We start from the raw sequence: 17186 nt of genomic DNA on the forward strand, positions 1-17186 counted from the left end.
ACCTAAACATTATTTTCCATTCACCCTGCTCTGCCTCCTTGTAACCTTAGTCACAACCTTCAAAAATCCTGCAAGTGCTGTATGATTTTCCACAGATGAAAGTTTTTTTTTCTCTTATAGAGAAAAAAAGGTGTCTAACCTGTATTTTTTGCAGATCCAACAATACATGGCTGTTCCTTATTTTTAATAAATTAGGAGTGTTGAGCAGCTTTCTCTGTAAAGCAGCAGATGGAGTCTCTTAGAAATACTTATTTACTTACACTGCCTATTAGACAGTCAAAGAAATAAATTAAGACCTTCAATGGAGTCGTAATCCAAACTATTTCACTGACTGAGTGCCTCACCATTTGGAAAAGGAGCTTTCACACATCCTATCCAGACCTCACTGATGGGATAATTTGTAACAGCACTGTAAAAGAAAAACAACAACACGACAACAAAAAGGGGCAAGTTTTCTGCAGGCAGAGGGAAATTCACTACTGCTTCAAATGGGAAGGGAAACCCAGCTGTTGGGCTGTGCTTTCATCCTGTCATGTAGGAGCTCTGCATTTGACATATTGATTGGGGTAACTGGAGGTAAGAGGATCATGCCATGCCTAGATCCCCCCAGCGCCATCAATAAATCCATGCCTGGCTGGAACTGTGGGTTATATTTTAGATCTAACAACAGCTCTCATTAATTCACCTGTTACCTTTACATGGTTATATCAGCAGGAAATTGCAGCAAAACAGACCAGAACTATTTATCACATGCCTCACACTTGTTTTGATCCAGCTACTACTAAACAAACCAAGTTATGGTTCAGCTAACTTGGATCTGAGTCAAAAATACGTGGTCCACGCTGCCACCAGAAAAGAGGAGATTAACAGAACTGAAAGGAGGGACAATAGGGTTTGTGTGTCAAAAGCCTGAATCTTTTCCTGTGTTAATCCCATCAGAGACACCCATGACTGAAAACCTTGTCTTGCCTACCGTCCTTAAGACTATCACAGCTACACTCTGCTGAGTGAAGATCTTAAGGAGATTAATCCAGACTCTAATAATATTTATCTAAGTATTGCTAAAAATATCTCTTTTAGAAAAGCCTTTACATGACAAGGGAGAGATAAACTCACATATTGATACATCCCAAACTATCCAACCTCCACCCTTGCACAAAACCCAGAATCAGACAAGAAAATGCACAATAAATAATAAAGCATGTTTTCATTACTCTAGGAAGTAAATCCACCAGGGACCACTGTCACCATTTACACAGTGCACACTGCATCAGTAAGTTAAGAGCATTGGCTTTTAACAAAAAAATATTTAAGTATTTTTGAAAAATCTGATTCTTTCTTTGACACAAGTAACTCTACCCTAGAAAATAAGTCCCAGTAAAATGAAAGATTTCTAACACCTGTTAATGCCACACTTACTCTCCTACAGTTTTATGGCTCAGTTTCACCCTTCACTGAAATGCATGTTGTTGGAGATCTTAATATCTTTGTCCACACCTTCTTTCACACCTTGCAATACCTGTATCACGAATCTTGAGACTGAACAGGTTGTTACACTGCATTTTTTTTTATTCTATAGTTCTGACACTTTCCTAACTCAGCTTTTCAAACTTAATAGAATCCCTTTACAGTTAAGTATTTTCTGCCTTTGATTAATTTGTGCAAACCTGCAGTTCTCTTCCTGAACACAACTTCACCATTTTCTTCCAAGAGGAAGCAAATCAAAACGAAAGAAGGTAATTTCCTTCCCTCCTCACCTGCCAAGATCATGTTGATATCTCAGTCCCTCCTCTCACCTGGTCTCCTTACTCTTCCTTAGAGTTCTGCTGTTCCTGGTTCCAGTTCCTTGCCATACAGGTCTATTACAATCTTTCCTGGCTTAAAAACAACAGACATCCTTGACTTTTTTCATTCTCTGAGCATTGAACTACACTGCCACTCATCCTCATCTTCCCTCCATGTCTTTCCTATGAAAATACCAGAAGTGGTGTTTGACCCCCTGAGAAGTTGCAACCTCAGGAACCAACTCCTAACTCCTCATCAGGGAGCCATGAAGCCATTCCTCCTTTCAAATCAGGAGCTGCTTTACATGGAGTTCAGAACAGGAAACATTGGGATGTGCTGGGACTTCCTGGGTTTCAGGCATGGAGTTTGGGCAGAGGCAGCCCAAGGTTGCCAGGAGACATCAGTGTTTGCAGGCTCCTGTTACCCACCAGTCACATTTGGACCTGTAAGACAGTGCCAGCCACGGAGGCTCAGAAGTTTTGAAGCAGCTCTTCAGACATCCAGCCTAGTGAGGATGTCAGGCTTTGAGAACAAATAGAACCCCTGACATCAAAACAAATCTATTCTTGCTCTCTGACTAATAATTCCTCATTTTTCTTTGTACCCTGCAGTCTAACTCTCTCATCATTTGCTGAGTGGTGTTTCACACATACAGTGTCAAGTTCGGGAGACAGACATTCTTTGTGATCATATTTTAAGACATTAGGTGCATTTGCACTGCCAATATAATGTGAAGAGGGGCATTTTCTCAGTGTAAACTTGACGTGTGTTGATACTTAAGGTTTTGGGCCCACTGTGCATGACAGCATGCCTTGATTTCCCCCTGCAGCTGTGCTCCAGGACAACACCCTGAGCACCCCAGATCTCACACAGATGCAAGGTCTCCAGCAGCTGACTCCTTGCTGCCTGCCCAGGACAAGCAGCTGGTGCAACCTCCTGGGCCAGCTGGGAGATGAAGTGGAGGTGTGGTCCTGGACCCACCAGGGATCACAGCAAATAATCGAGTTTTTTCTCATTTGTGCCATGTCAGTTGGTAATACCAACGCTCCTTGTCTGGGCTCTACTATAGTGCCATGGCAAATGTAAATAAAGTTATTTAACAAGAGTGAACATTAAAAAAAAAAAATCAAACCATAGCCAAATAGTACAACACTATAATTGTTCATTTCCATTAGGTAAGATTGAAAATTGATAACTTACTCATCATCTCAGTAGGAGTAAAGCCAGTGTTACTTGAGAGAGAGCCCTGCAGCAAAACTCAGAGCAAACTGTTCCTCAGTTATGAACTACAAACACCCATCTAGAGCTTAGATACCAGAGGCATTCCCAGCAGTCTTCCCTACTACCACATGTGCTATTTACATGAAAAAATATTTTTATATGCTTGAAGGTTGGCACGTCAGATTCCCATTAACACCACCAGGAATGATTGCAATTCAATCTCATGTTCGGTAGCCACCAGGAATCACTTTATTGCAGATGCCAAGAAGGCCAGGACACAACACATGGTTACTGTGGCTGCACTGGGAGCTCTGGTCCTCTCCCAAACTCAACAGAAAGATGCATTTATTGCCCTGGGTTTGGCCTACATTCCCCTCTGACCACATGTCACACAGGTGTGTTCTCAGTCAGGACACTGCTGCCCTTCAGGGTGCAGTAAGTCACTGAGCTCATCATTTTACAGATGCCAGCTGGCTCCTGTGCCTGAGACTAGGAACATCCACTGGAATGCAGACACACACAGTGGGCATGGAGAAGAGGTACACAGGCAGCCAATTCAAAGAAGGGGAGAGAAAGGGAAGAAATGGAAGAAAAGTTCTGTAAAGATCAATGTCTTTTGCCACATAAATGATTATTTATGGCAATGAAACCTGAAATTATAATTTGAAATGCTTAAAGCATATAGCTCGTCTTCAGAATTAAAAAAACCCACTCAGAATGTGGTAAACTCAGGCACAAATTATTTATCATCATCAACTATACAATGGGATAAGGATTTTAGCTTCCTGTAGTGGCTTAGATCAAGAGCATGGGTAAAACCTTGGCACAGAGAAGAACTGAGAGGATTCAAGTGGACATAATGAGAGAGCAGCTGCATTGTCTATTTAGAACAACACAGGCCACCAGGAGCCAAGAGCCTTTTTAGAGGGGTTTATACACAAAGCAAGGGAAGTTATTAGAAGGTGGAAAAAAGATGTACATGGATAGCAACTGGTATATGTTTGGCTCAGACACTTGGAACCACATGGATTTAAGAGAAATCCTATAAAGAGAGACAGGGAAAAGAAGAACATTTCTTTTTGTTCTTTCACAGCACACAGCACTGTTGAGAACTTTGTTTCTGTAATATATCAAACTTTTTTTCCCCACATATTGTTTTTTCCTTCGTGATCTTACTTTCATTCTGATTATTCTGAGGAATAATTTACGTTTCAAATGCCAACCATCAGTGCAGACACCACAGCAAGATGCAGAAGTATTTGATTCTCCTTTATGAGCCATTAATTTCTGCACTTTAAAGATTCTCTCTGCAAAGAAAAAAAACCACCTTCCTATTTTCATTTCAAATTATAAGTATAGAAGAAAAATACATTCTCAAAGAAACAGACAACTTGGGGGTTTCTGACATAAGCCTTGCTGCATAACTTTTTCTTAAGGTTTAAATCATTTAAATATATCAAAACTATATGTATATTCTTTAAAATTCCATTCACATCAGCTTGAGATTGTAACCATCACCTAATGTTCTAATCCTATCAATTCTTTCATCCTTCCTAGGAGTTTCTATTACATGAGATCTAAATATCAAATAGAACCAAGAAACAGAATTTTGCTGCTCTAATAATCTCTCCAGACCTTCTTCAGAATGAAGGCATAAACACAAATCCTACCATCAACCTTCTGGTTGATGATTTTACACAAATATTATTAAAATTGTCCTTTCATTCTCTCCTTTCTGAGCAGTGGAAATTCTGCATTACTGCTCTGATAAATTCAGCTTCACCATGGTGCAGTTTAAGGTGGAAAAAGAGGTTTAAACATCCATGGAAACATCAGCCAAGAGCAGAAACACCATGTCTGTGTCTTAATACCAGTCCCAGGTCAGTTCCATCACTTGATGGGATTATGTTTTAGCTAAATCTAACAGCAGCTATTGAACTGCACTTCCTGAGAACTGGAGCAAAGCAAAAGGGGAATGGGTTGTTTGGGGGTTTTTAGTACAGCACCTCTTTGCAAGCTACAAGTGAGCAGAAACACACACACACTTAGCTCTGCACGCAGAGTACCCTATCTATTTCAATGCTGTAACTCCAAGGTTAAGCAGGTGTCTAACTGGTGGCAAAATCAGGGTCTTAAAAGGAAAATTAATTAGAGTAAGAAGTGGATTTATGCACAACACCTGGCTGCTGCTGCTGGGCTTATCTGTGTAGGGATTTATCTGGTGGAGACAAGCAGTGGTGTAGCAATAACGCTCTACAACTGGTGTAACCAACGTGGCACAGAAGAAGAGTTAACCATTAATAATTATTACAGAGAGGGAAGTTCTTTGCTAAAGAAAGAGGGCGACATGAAGTACTACAAAGGATACATTACTACTTCAGCAAGACAAATTTGTCAATATATGCAGTAAACTGCAAAAAAAAAAAAAAAAGGTGCCTACATGCAATAAACTGCAAAAATGCAGATGAGAAAAAGCTGAAGTGAGAAAAAAATTCCTAGGAAATACTCTAAAAAAGTGACCAGACTGAAACAGCCAAAAAGTACATACAGTAACATACAATATTTCTGAGCTAAAGTATATTATCTTCCTGTCCATGATGTTCAGTGAAAGGGGAAAGTACATGAGAGATGCTGAAACCACTGTGAATGGTTCATATTTTTGTTTTCCCATCAGAGCTCTGCACTGACCATCCAATCCACCCTCCCTGATGAGCACACCCCCGAGGTGGGGGGACACACCACATGGCTCACTTTAACTCTGTAAATTAAAAGAGTTGTGCTGTGACACAAGTGGGACTGCTCCACTGACACAGGCAACCTCCAGGTCCAAGGATTGGTGGGAATGGGGATTACAGCACCCACTGCAGGTGCTCTGGGAGCAGGCAGGGCTTCAGACAGGGACAGCCCAGCCCCATCAGCCTCACCCAGAACCCACAACGAGCTCGGCGAGCGCTCTAACCTGGATGGCTCAAAATTTTATTGGAGCCTTTGTAACACAAGTGTACTTTTCCATCCTGCTTCCCTCCACGGCACAGCAAATTTTAGGTTCTAAAAGAAAGAAATAAATCCATAGCAGCAGAAACCTGATGACATTTTTATTCTTGCTACTGGCAAGCCCCATGTAATGCCAGTGGCACTAATCCCAATGTTCACTAGCAAAAGGAACTAAGGAACTAAATTCAACCAAGGGCACTCGTTGCTTTGCGCTGAAAGGGAATTCTGTATTTAGCTTATATGACTAGTTTCCTCTCTTAACACAAAGTGGAAAAGCATTTGTGGTATTCATGGCAAAAAAAAAGAAAAAAAAAGAAGAAGTATTTTTGGTTCACCACCAATGACTAGCATAAAAGTGCACAGGAAAAAAAAAATCCTCAGCATTCTGATTACTGCCTAGTTATTCCCCAACCACACTTAAAACTCTAGACTGCCCATTCCAGCATTTCAGTGCAATTTTTATTGACCTACTAACCTGTAACTCTGGGAAGCCTGGAGCTAAGAATGCAATAATGGCTAACAAATACAAGTCTCCAAACAGAGTGTAATAACCTTAAGTAAACTACTGCCAAGCAAAAGTCCTGCAGATCAAACAGTTCCCACGAAGCCTTATGCTATTAACTAGCAAAAGAGTCCCATGATATCTCCATAGTCCTGCACAATAACAGAGCACTGTGCTTCTGTTTACTTACATAGCTTATCTGCAATCCAGTAATGTATACAGCCAGCCCTCCGATGTAAATCACTTCTCTATTTCATGATACTTCCCTTGTTAAAACTTTGCTAGCTTCCTAATGATAAACAGGGGGTTTATCTGGAATATCTGTTTTCAAGGGATGGGCAGTGGTAACTTACGAAACAATTTCAATATGGGACTCTGTATGGTTACATGGAGAAAAAGAATTGTAAACATGCAAACTAAAGTTTGCAACAATATGGTATTTATGTGGCTCTGCATTTTTCCTGCTGCAAGGCCCACTCACACTTATTCCACCTTATTTCTCTCATTCCCTGGGTAACCCCACCTTGGGAGACGGATAGTGGAACTGACATCCTACCAAAGCTAAAAGGAAGAATTTACAGCTAAAAGGCTCATGGCCAGCAGTGGCTCACTCAACTCTGTGTTTACCTCACACCCTACTGCTCTGTGTACTTCAAGTCATTTTAGAAAGACTTCTTCTCTACCTAATAGACTTCTTCCATGGGGACAGTCTGCATCCAGCCATCACCGCAATGAGGAGGGGTCAAGCCTTAAACAACCACGAGTAAAATGAAAACATAAATAAAACTCATTGGAAAGCTCCTTCAAGAAGCACAGAACGGGTACAAAATCCGCTGCCTCTGAAGCAACAGGGCTCGAATGCACACCCGCGGGCTCCTTGCCCGCGGATCAAGGGGGGAAAGGCAGGAAAAAAGCGCGTTGCCCTTCTCCCGCGGGCCGAGGAGGGGCCGAGCCCCGCGCAGGGGGCGGTGCGGGCTGCGGCCGGCCCGCTCCAGCCCGGCCCGCTCCAGCCCGGCCCGCTCCAGCCCGGCCCGGCCCGCTCCAGCCCGGCTCTCTCGCTCCCCAGGGCGCCGGGCGCGCAGGGACCGCGCTGCCTGCGGCAGGGCCGGCGGGGCGGGGAGGAGGCCGGGCCGGCGGCGGGATGCGGCGGCAGGTGCCTCCCCCCGCCCGCGGCCGCGCCCGGCTCCGCGCAGCGCCGCAGCCCCGGGCGGGGGAGAGACGGGCGCCACCGGGGCGGGCTGGGGCGCCGGGGAAGGGGAGGAGACGGCGGCGGCGGGGCGGGCAGGAGGCGCGGCGGGCAGGTGAGGGAGGGAGGGAGAGAGAGAGAGGAAGGGATGTGTGGATGGATGGATGGATGGATGGATGGATGGATGGATGGATGGATGGATGGATGGATGGATGGATGGATGGATGGATGGATGGATGGATGGATGGACGGACGGACGGATGGAGGCGCGGGAGCTCCTTACCTGGGGCGCGCTGGCGCATCCTGCGGCGGGCGGGGGCCGCGCGTCCCGGCGGGCCGGGGATGCCCCCGCCGCCGCCCCCCGCCTGGGCAGAGCGGCTGCGCCCCCCGGGCCGCCCGCCCCGCCGCCGCTCGCCTGCTCCGCTTTGTTCCGCCGCGGCGGCTTCTCCTCCCGCTGCCGCCGCAGCCGCGGGACGCGTAACATGTGCCTGGGGAGGGCGGGCGGCTGCCCGGGGTGGCACTTTCGGCGGGGCGGGGAGCGCGGCGGCCGGGCCCCTCCGCCCCCGGCCCCGCGGAGGAGCGGGGCTGTCAGATCCAGCCCATCTGCCGCGATCGCAATCGGTCGCAAGTGAATGGCTCCGGCAAATCTGCGGCGGCAGCAGGGGCTCGCCGCGGCGGGGGGGTGGGGGAGGCCGGGCCATTGTCTGCGGCGGCCCCCGGTGCCCCCGGGCCGGGGGGCCGGGCCGGGGCTGCCCGGGGCAGGGCTGTCCGGGAGCCGCCGCTTGCCTCTGCCCCGCTGCCCGCGGGCTTGCGCTCCGTGGGGAGAGCCCTCCGTCCGCACGGCCCGAGTGGAATGCTCGGCTATCCTGGAAAGTTTGGAGAGAGGGCAGGCGGCGTGGCGGAGCCGCCGGGATGAGCGGGGACAGCGCCAAGGGGCAGCGGCTGTGCCCATGGGGCTGTGTGTGACACACAGGTGAAAGAGTTCTGACGGATGGAGACTCACGGCACGCTTTTAAACCTCGTAGCATATGAAAAACCAGTTCCAAAGGAATCGCTAAAAGCTTTGGCATCTGTTAATCCAAAAATAGCCAGTAAAATTTTTTCCTGGTTAGAAGAAAATCTAACTGGTATGTGAGCCAGTTATTTGTAGATACGTGGTGTGTGTGAGAGAACCTAAGATGTGGTACATGTGAGAGAACCTAAGTGAATAGTGAGCAAGAGTTCAGGCAGGAGTTCCCAGTTTAATGAGAGAAAGTGACAGATCATGGAAACAGGGTGAGAAAAACTGACATAATGCAAACGAGAGGCAGTGGGTACACTGGAGTGAAGAGACTGCAGGAACCAGGGTGCAAAGTAAATCCTCATCTATGGTGCTGAGACAAGAAGCAAAAGGTAGAGCTCTATCTGTGAATCGAAGACAAGTACTGGAGAAGCAGAACTTCAAAAATGAAGGTGGCAGGAGTTTTTCTGGATTTTGAATTTGGAGGTTTCATAGCAGAGGAGCTCAGAAGAACAAATCATTGGATAATGCTCAGATTTTACTTAACAGATTAGCTGTGCCTGAAGACAGTGCAGTGAATTGCAGAAGGAATCCCTTCCTGTGGTGGTACAGAAAACCGTCTTTGCAGCTAAATGTGTTGCTGTGGTGTCTTGAGTAAACCCATAGCCACATCTCTTTATGCAGATTTCCTTACAGGCTGGCAATTCCTTTTTCCAGTGTGGAATGAGAACCTCCAAAATTACTTGAATCTGTCAAACCTGTAAGTTTGTCCTTTCCAGGACACAGGCACCTTGCTCTCTCCTAATGAGACACAATTGTTCATTTTCTGAGGGCTGATCTAGGGTCCTGGGCTAGTCAAAGATCTTGGGTTTTATTAACTGTTATGGGGTGAAGCATTGTGAATCACAGTAGATAATACAGTTCTTAAATACTCCAAAACTCTGCAACAGAAAGCTGCAAAGCAGAATGGGACAGGAGCTAAGCATCATGGCAGACAAGAGGTCCTCTCCAAATCCAGTAGAATATGGGGTCTCCAAAGAGATTGCTATTCTCCATTCAAACATGATTTCATCATTTAAACCATGATCCTGTCTGCTGATGTGTTTTAACTGCTTTGTAGTGTCGGAAAACACCTTGAGCAACTCTTGTAAGAGCCAGTTTGCCTACTGAGTAGAAGATATGTTAATTTTATGTTTAAATAAAAAAAAAAAAAACCAATAAAAGGTAATCACACTATAATGCCTGTTGCTTGAATAGACAACCTAAACCTCATTAGTGATTGAGACTGCAAATACAGTGTGGTTTTTGAGACCTGGCTAACATGTGAGTGGCTGAGCTGAATCTGTCCAGAAAGTCTGTGTAATTCAGAGTCATTCCCCTGGCAAACCCCAAATATTCATGGGAAGATCCACCACTTCACCTTGCTCCAACCCCTTGGGAGCTCGGGATCCCCTGACCAAGCTTGCCCTCTGTGTGTTCAGTACATCTCTTCCATGGCTGTCCAGCCCCTAACTGAACCCACATACATTTTTAAAATCCATGGTATCATGCTGCAGATGCTCTGATCCTTGTGTACATGAAAAGTCTTCCTTTAATTTGTTTTTCAATGTGCTGCCTGTTTTCATCATAATCATGGTACCTTCCTAGGTGTGGTACTGCAAATCTTAAAATATTATCCTGGTCAGGGTCAGGTCTTTCTATGAAGTCTATGAATTATTGCATACAAAGTTTCTATTTGAAGTCCACATTTATCTTTCCATGATTCTCCTTTCCTGAATTCCTAGTGAAAACATGGAGTGGTTTCACCAAATCTGCTGGATTAACAGCAGCTAAAGGGATAAAAAAAAATTTAAATATTGCCAGTTTGTGAATTATTTTCAGACCTGAGCTTACATTCATTGAAATCAAGAGTGACAGACTTGGTCTCTTACTCTGTAACTGGAAGTGATTTAGAATTGAAAAGAACCAATATTTATCTACAACTTAAAGCTATAATTACAACTTGAAAGTGTTTTTTATGCATATGGAGCTGCACTGTATCTGACTGCTGAGATACTGTTCTTCTATGTTTCTTCAAGATTAGTAGTATCTCAGTTTCATACACAGCAACAAGTATATGTTCCAAATGATTATTTCTTGTCCCTAGGCTTGCACAGTTTTGTCTAGCATAGGCATTTACAAGATAATACACCAGTCTTTAAACAAAATTCATTACTTGGCTCACCATTGCTTCTGAGAGATACAAAAAACTGCAGTGCTCGTACTTCAAAACACTGAAATTAAGTAGTTGATATCATTATCTCAATACATTGCTGCTAGCCATAGTTTTAAATTAACCAACCTAACAACTGGCATGGGCAAATGCACGATTTGGGGAATTTTTTTTTAATTTTCTCAAGAGACCAAGCTACCATTGGAGGGACAAATACTTCCTAAAATGATTTCTGATTCTCAGCTGGCATCCTGTGCATGTATGTGGAGGTGATAACACCTCTGCTCACTGCTGCATTCTGCAGCTCTTCCAAATGGGAGAGACCCAGGGAACAACAGAGGGATATTGGCAGGTTGGAAGTGACATATTTTCACAGTAGTCAATAATAAATAACAGTCAATAAAAGAACCTTTAAGACAGTCTCTGCTTCACAGAGAAACTTCATACTCAAAAACCTGGGAGGGGGAAGACACCTCCCAAAATGCAGTTATTAAACTTCACTCACTTTTTGTCCTTCTATTAATAGTTATATATTTTCTTACACAGGACTGAGGCTGTGTATGGGTGATGTAATACCAGCTTTTCAGATGTTCTACCACGAGGTTACACCAGCAGCGTTCTGGGGCTCTGTTAAACATGAGCAGGGTAGAAATCATGTGAACTGACGTCATTAATGGAAACAGTTGCTCTTTCAGCCTGACACAGGACACTGTTCAGTAAGACCTGGGGCAGTGCTGCCCTTTTGAAGACTTCAATTCAGCTCTGGGGACCATTGCCTGCACGCCCGGGAAAACTGCCAGGCCAGGCTCTTGCACAAAAAGCTGTGCAACAGGAGTGACAGGGACACTCAAGGAGGGACCTGTGCTGGCAGGAAAAATCCATCACTGGAGGAGAGGTGGCAGAACAAACTGGTCCCCAGTAACCATGCTGGAATTTCCCAGTGCAGCAGAGCTACAGGGATGCAGGCAGTCTGGCTGCTGCCTCCTGCTGATGTGTGTTAGCATCAGCTCCTGCTGCTAATGGGGGCATCCAAACCAAAAAGGATTCCATAAAAGTTTTCTCTGGATCTCAGTGGAATTAGAATTTGGAGTCTTTTTGGAAATTCTGAGTATCTTTTGAATTGGCTGAATGAAGGGTCAAGTGCTGCCACTTGCACATTTCCACATTTCAGAATAGAAGTGAAGTCATGACTTTACTGTCACAGCAAGGACACAGCATTTGGCCATTTTTTCAAAAAATTACAACTGTTATTATGAGAGGAATTGAGAGTCTACAACCTCTGGTGTGTTTTTGGACCAATTTCTCCAGGGCTCTTCAGGAAGATAGATACTTCCTTGGCATTGAACTCTCCCAGCCATGAGGAGTGAAAGATCATAAAAATACAGGAAGTAGGAGCCACAACATACATGCTTATGGCTTTCAAAAGGCTTCAGAGGCTTTTGGCTTGCCTGCCAGAGGACTGAGAATCTACTGAATGAAGAACAATAATGGATTTATTACAGCACTATCAAGAACTGAACTAGGAAGAATTTGTAAGGTAGTACCAAACTTCCTCAGTGCAGGGCAGTAGGAGCTTGTGCTGATTCTGGCAGGGTGTGGAAGCAGATCAGCTTCTCCCTCTGCCATCTTTAAAGGTGCTACATGAATGACAGCAAACTGAAAAACCTGCAAAAGCTGGCATCTCCTTGCTGCAAAGCATTTGGTGGAACCCAGTCTGGGGTTTTTATTTTTTGTTTATTTGAGTTATACTTTCTGAATTCTGCTTAGCTAATCAGGTGGTAATAAAACTAAGAGCCCTGCATTTTGCAAGCTTTTATTAAATTTTGAAAATCTCGGGAGTATCTACATAAGCAAGAGTTAGGAAATTGTGAGCTATGCAGATTTAAGTAAGAAAAAACTATGTTCATGTCTTTAATATGTGATGAATGCTGCTTTATATTTGAAACCTTGTCCCCAGTGGAACCTATTACAATAATGTTTATACAGGTTTATGCTATAAATGCAAGATATTTTCCCTACAGCAGAATATGTTGGAATTTACTCCTGATTAAAAAAAAAAAAGTGTGAATGGGTGATATCCCAGAATCTGGATTGCTATAAGAACAATTATGCTCTTTTATTATCAAATGAAGCAATGAAAAATATAATTTTTAACATTAAAAAAATTATAGAAATTGATAGAATTGATAGAAAATGCACCCTGAATCTCCTGCACCACATGGGAACTGGAAGCCAGCCAAGTCCTACAGAATTCAGGGAAACTGGATCTTCAAGTGCCAGTGTCACGCAAAGCCTGGACAGAGGTGCTGACTGTCATGGAAAAAAAGCAGGAAGATGACAGTGATGGATCAGCACACAATTAAATAGCAGGAATAAGTGGTGTCACAGCAGTATTTTGACTGCACAGGTGTCCTGCTTTCAATTCAAGCAATATTTGTCTTGTAACAGGCCCAGCCACCTTACAAAGGGTTTACATCCAAGGTTTTCTCTATGTGAAAAACCCAATGGTTACATCATCACAGAAACATCCATGTACTTTAAAATGAGCTGCCTGAAGAGAACAGGACAGAGCCCTTCTCTTCTGTTCCCCTTGCCACTGCCAAGCCCCTGAGAGAGGACATAATTGACTTTACTCTGTGGAGTGGCAAGGGCCAAGGACAGGAGTTGGAGAGGAGACATGGAAAGAAAGGTCACCTCTTCCACACCTCAACATGGTATTAACAAGAAAACCCTCTCCCATCACACAGCATGGGATAAGGTTGCCACCAAATGTGTTTTAAGCCACAGAGTTTTTTAAAGATTCAAGCAGGGATGTTGGAACTTCATCTCTCAGCCTGATCAGGCTGACAGTACACAGTGCTGTGACTGAGCACAGCAAAACTCTGGCTTACACATGGATCTCTTGTACAAGCTCCATTAATTTTCTTTGTTAAAATAGAATTATATTATTTCTTGCTGCATCCTTGGGGCTGAGGAGATGAAGACCATTTCACACTTTGTGTGGAACAATGAGGCCCTGTTCTCACTTAGGGTCTTAAACTCTTGCTTTAATATAATTTAGGGGGAAAAAAAAAGGCTGAGCATTAAAGAATGAAATATAAATGCTTAACTTGGTAATTTAACTTCTCTTTCACAAATGAAACTCATTTACAAGGAAAGGTGCTAACCTGACTTGCATAACTTCATATATAATTTGTCCTTGACCTTTTCTACACCTGCCATCAGCAGTGCCCTATTTGTAGACTTCATCAGTGAAACAGATCAATAAGGTACCATTCCTTTAAAAATAGCAAATTAATGAATTTTCTTTTTCTTTCTTAAACCCACCATGCCATCTAAAACCCTATCTCATAGCCTGTGACTGTGCAGTACTCATTTCTGTAATACATTTTGACATCCTGGTTTTATAAGGGCTGGAATTCTCAGTTGTTGCCTTGATGTAAATCTATAGGTTTTCCTCTGCCAAATAGGGGCCAGGGATCTGTGTAAAGATAAGTTATTCAGTCTTCGAGAAGACTTCAGGGAAATGCCACTATTACTCATTGAAATTATTCTTTGCTCTGTGAATAAAGCCAATAACATAATTGGGATTATCTGAAGAGTGAAATATGATCCAATTTGACTAAGCATGGCTGTGTGCAGACATTAGTGGAAGAGTAAATTCAGCACCAAATTCCTTTTGGAAACGTTTGATTTCTAAAGAAGAGCGAGGTAATCTCAGAGCACCAGCACCTGATAATTGTGTATTCCTTTCTCTGGATCCTTCTGTGGGTGTGATCTCGGATTCCCCTCTGGCTGCTGGGTCACAGGAGCAGCTGCCCTGAGGTTTCCCTGCAGGGCTGGGCTGGGGTCAGTGCTGTTCCCCCATGCAGTGCTGCAGCAGTTGTGCAGCGCCCGCTGCTGCTACCTGGGCCAGGCTGCACTGCAGGGGACAGACCAAGTCCTGCCACTCGCACTTAGCGTCAGACAAAACCACTTCAAAGCAGATTTTTTTTTCCCCCTACCCCTAAATAGCCACTACAGTAATATGTATATGTGCATACACAAAAGAGTTTGTTCTTAGGAAAAATCTTAAACAAATGCAGAACCATGCCAGGATTATGCATTTCATTTCCCAGCATACAAATGAGGAACTAATTTAGTCTGGGCTGTTCATGCATTTTGCTTTTAACAAACATCCATATGCCAAATAGACCTTCCACATACTTCCCTGCTGGAGTTTTTTTTCCTTTCAACTTGGTAGGGAACATTTGTGATCCTTATTCTACCAAATGTATCTAAAGAATATATTTTGCTCAAGGCCTTCTATTTTATAATTTAAGAGAAGCAAAATCAATTCATGGCTCTGGCAGTCTTGCTATTATGACAAGTATACATCTGTGCAAAACTACCCCAATCCCTAATTAATTACAGAATGTTATTAACATTTTATAATTTAGCGTTGGTTAATTTATTTAATTTTATAAACACAGCCATATGAAGTTACTTTTTATGGACCACTTTTTCATCTTTTGCATGCAGTTCTGAAATCTGGGTAGTTTAGCATAGATACAGAGATATTTGCTTGTATCAAAATTATTTTCTGTTCAGATGGTTCTGAGTCCTTTATGTAATGACTTCAATACTGAGGCTTGACACTTCACTCCTGACTCATGCAGCACTGATGAGCAGTGTTAATGGGAGTTTTTTCCAATTAGAGGAAACAGGCTGAGAGTCATGTTCTTTAAAATTAATACTTTTATGAATATATAATGCCAATCATATTTCTCATTTACCAGGGCACATAAAGTTGAGTTTAATTTTAAGTCAGCTTAGTAAATACTTCGCAAAAATATGCCTTGTTGGAGTTAAAATGGCTCATTGCTGAAAGAGATTTATTTATTGATCTGGTAAAGAGCTGCACATAAAATTGCTATCAACTTTAATCAGATGGGGACAATTATTTTATATGACTAATTAGTGGAACTAATAAAAAATCTGAGCAGGTATAAACTTCTGTGAAGCATTTATATTTGTTTGAAAGACAGTGATCAGTCTTGATTTAAACTGAGATAAATCTTCAAATAAGCACTGTTTCCACTGCAACTTCTACAAGAGTTCTAGCAGCTATTCAGCCTTTCCCTATGCTTACACATTCAGTATTTATAGTGGATTTACGTAGTCCATCAGGTGCATTTGTAATCTTTAAACTATCCTCTCTTACTCTTCAATTACCCTATTAAAAATACAATCTAAAAGGCAAACAGTAAAAACCTGACATTTCTCTATATTCCCCATACAGATTGCTCTCACCCAATCTGGTCTATAAAATAAATATCTTTTATAGCTATGGTGTGGCATGGGTGTGGCACTGGGGAGCCAGAGGAAAGGGGTTTTCATCCACAGATAGCATAATGACAGTGCTTTTTGTGGCTGTAACCACATCTGCACTGCCCTCTGAACCATCCACATTTTTACTCAGCTAAAGAACAGCACTTTTGGCCAAAAAAATTGCTATCCTCATGTGCATATTTAAACACCAATCCCCTGTACAAATGCTCATCTGAACCAGTACAGTGAGCTCTGTAACATAACTTTGTAGCTTTATATGGTGTTTATCTACATTTTTGTGTGTTTTTTTCACAGACCAGGTCACAAATCAGAAACCTCAGCTTTAGAGAGATATGTATGATACAGTGTTAGTTGGAAGAATCTAAATTAGTACCTGGTGACTGAATGACTCCTGATTGCCAAGCTCAGTTCTACTCTACCTCATTCAAATACAAAGAAAACTAAAAGGAATCAATGTTTGCATGGGTTTTGCAAGTTTATCATATGCATCTGGCAGCGCTGTAGAGATGTAGGGAAAAAACCCCAAGAAAACACCACCCCAGCAAAAGCCAAAGACTGATGAAGAGACAAGAGGCAGGGTTTAGTGGCTAATAGCACTAAACACCTTTTTCCTGGCTTTGTGTGTTGCCAAGATGGTATGACCAGACAGGTGGATCAAGGAGCAAAGTGGAAGGAAGCCTCATGCTCTTACCACACCTCACCACACCACACCAACCTCTAATCATGGACTACAAACAACAATTTTGGAAGATAATTCATTCCAAATGCAGTCTATAACCCACATTAGCATCATAGACCAGAGGCAATGTTTGTTATGAGAACTTCTAGAATGGGTTAAAATGGGTGTTTGGCCCCAGGACCTGGCTGCTTACACCTTCATTTCCCTCAGGCCAAGTCACTAAGCCTTGGCAAGAAAAAGATGCTTGTGCAGAGCATGACCTTATTTAGTTGGGGT

At 43.2% G+C, this 17186-nt stretch overlaps 1 protein-coding gene across 18 annotated transcripts in view; it reads right to left on the minus strand.

Moving 5' to 3' along the window:
* Nucleotides 1-17186, minus strand: part of NCKAP5 (NCK associated protein 5) — a 454622-nt gene that overhangs the window by 213679 nt on the left and 223757 nt on the right. The window contains exon 1 of one of the 18 annotated variants that reach the window (XM_064435183.1): nucleotides 7972-8039. The exons of the other annotated variants lie outside the window; for them this stretch is intronic. The gene's annotated coding sequence lies outside the window, so the exon portion shown is untranslated. Of the gene's footprint in view, nucleotides 1-7971; nucleotides 8040-17186 lie in introns of those variants that run through there. 18 annotated transcript variants of the gene reach the window in all.

The sequence above is a fragment of the Passer domesticus genome, chromosome 10 (genome assembly GCF_036417665.1).
Source record: "Passer domesticus isolate bPasDom1 chromosome 10, bPasDom1.hap1, whole genome shotgun sequence".
In the NCBI taxonomy this organism is placed as follows: domain Eukaryota; kingdom Metazoa; phylum Chordata; class Aves; order Passeriformes; family Passeridae; genus Passer; species Passer domesticus.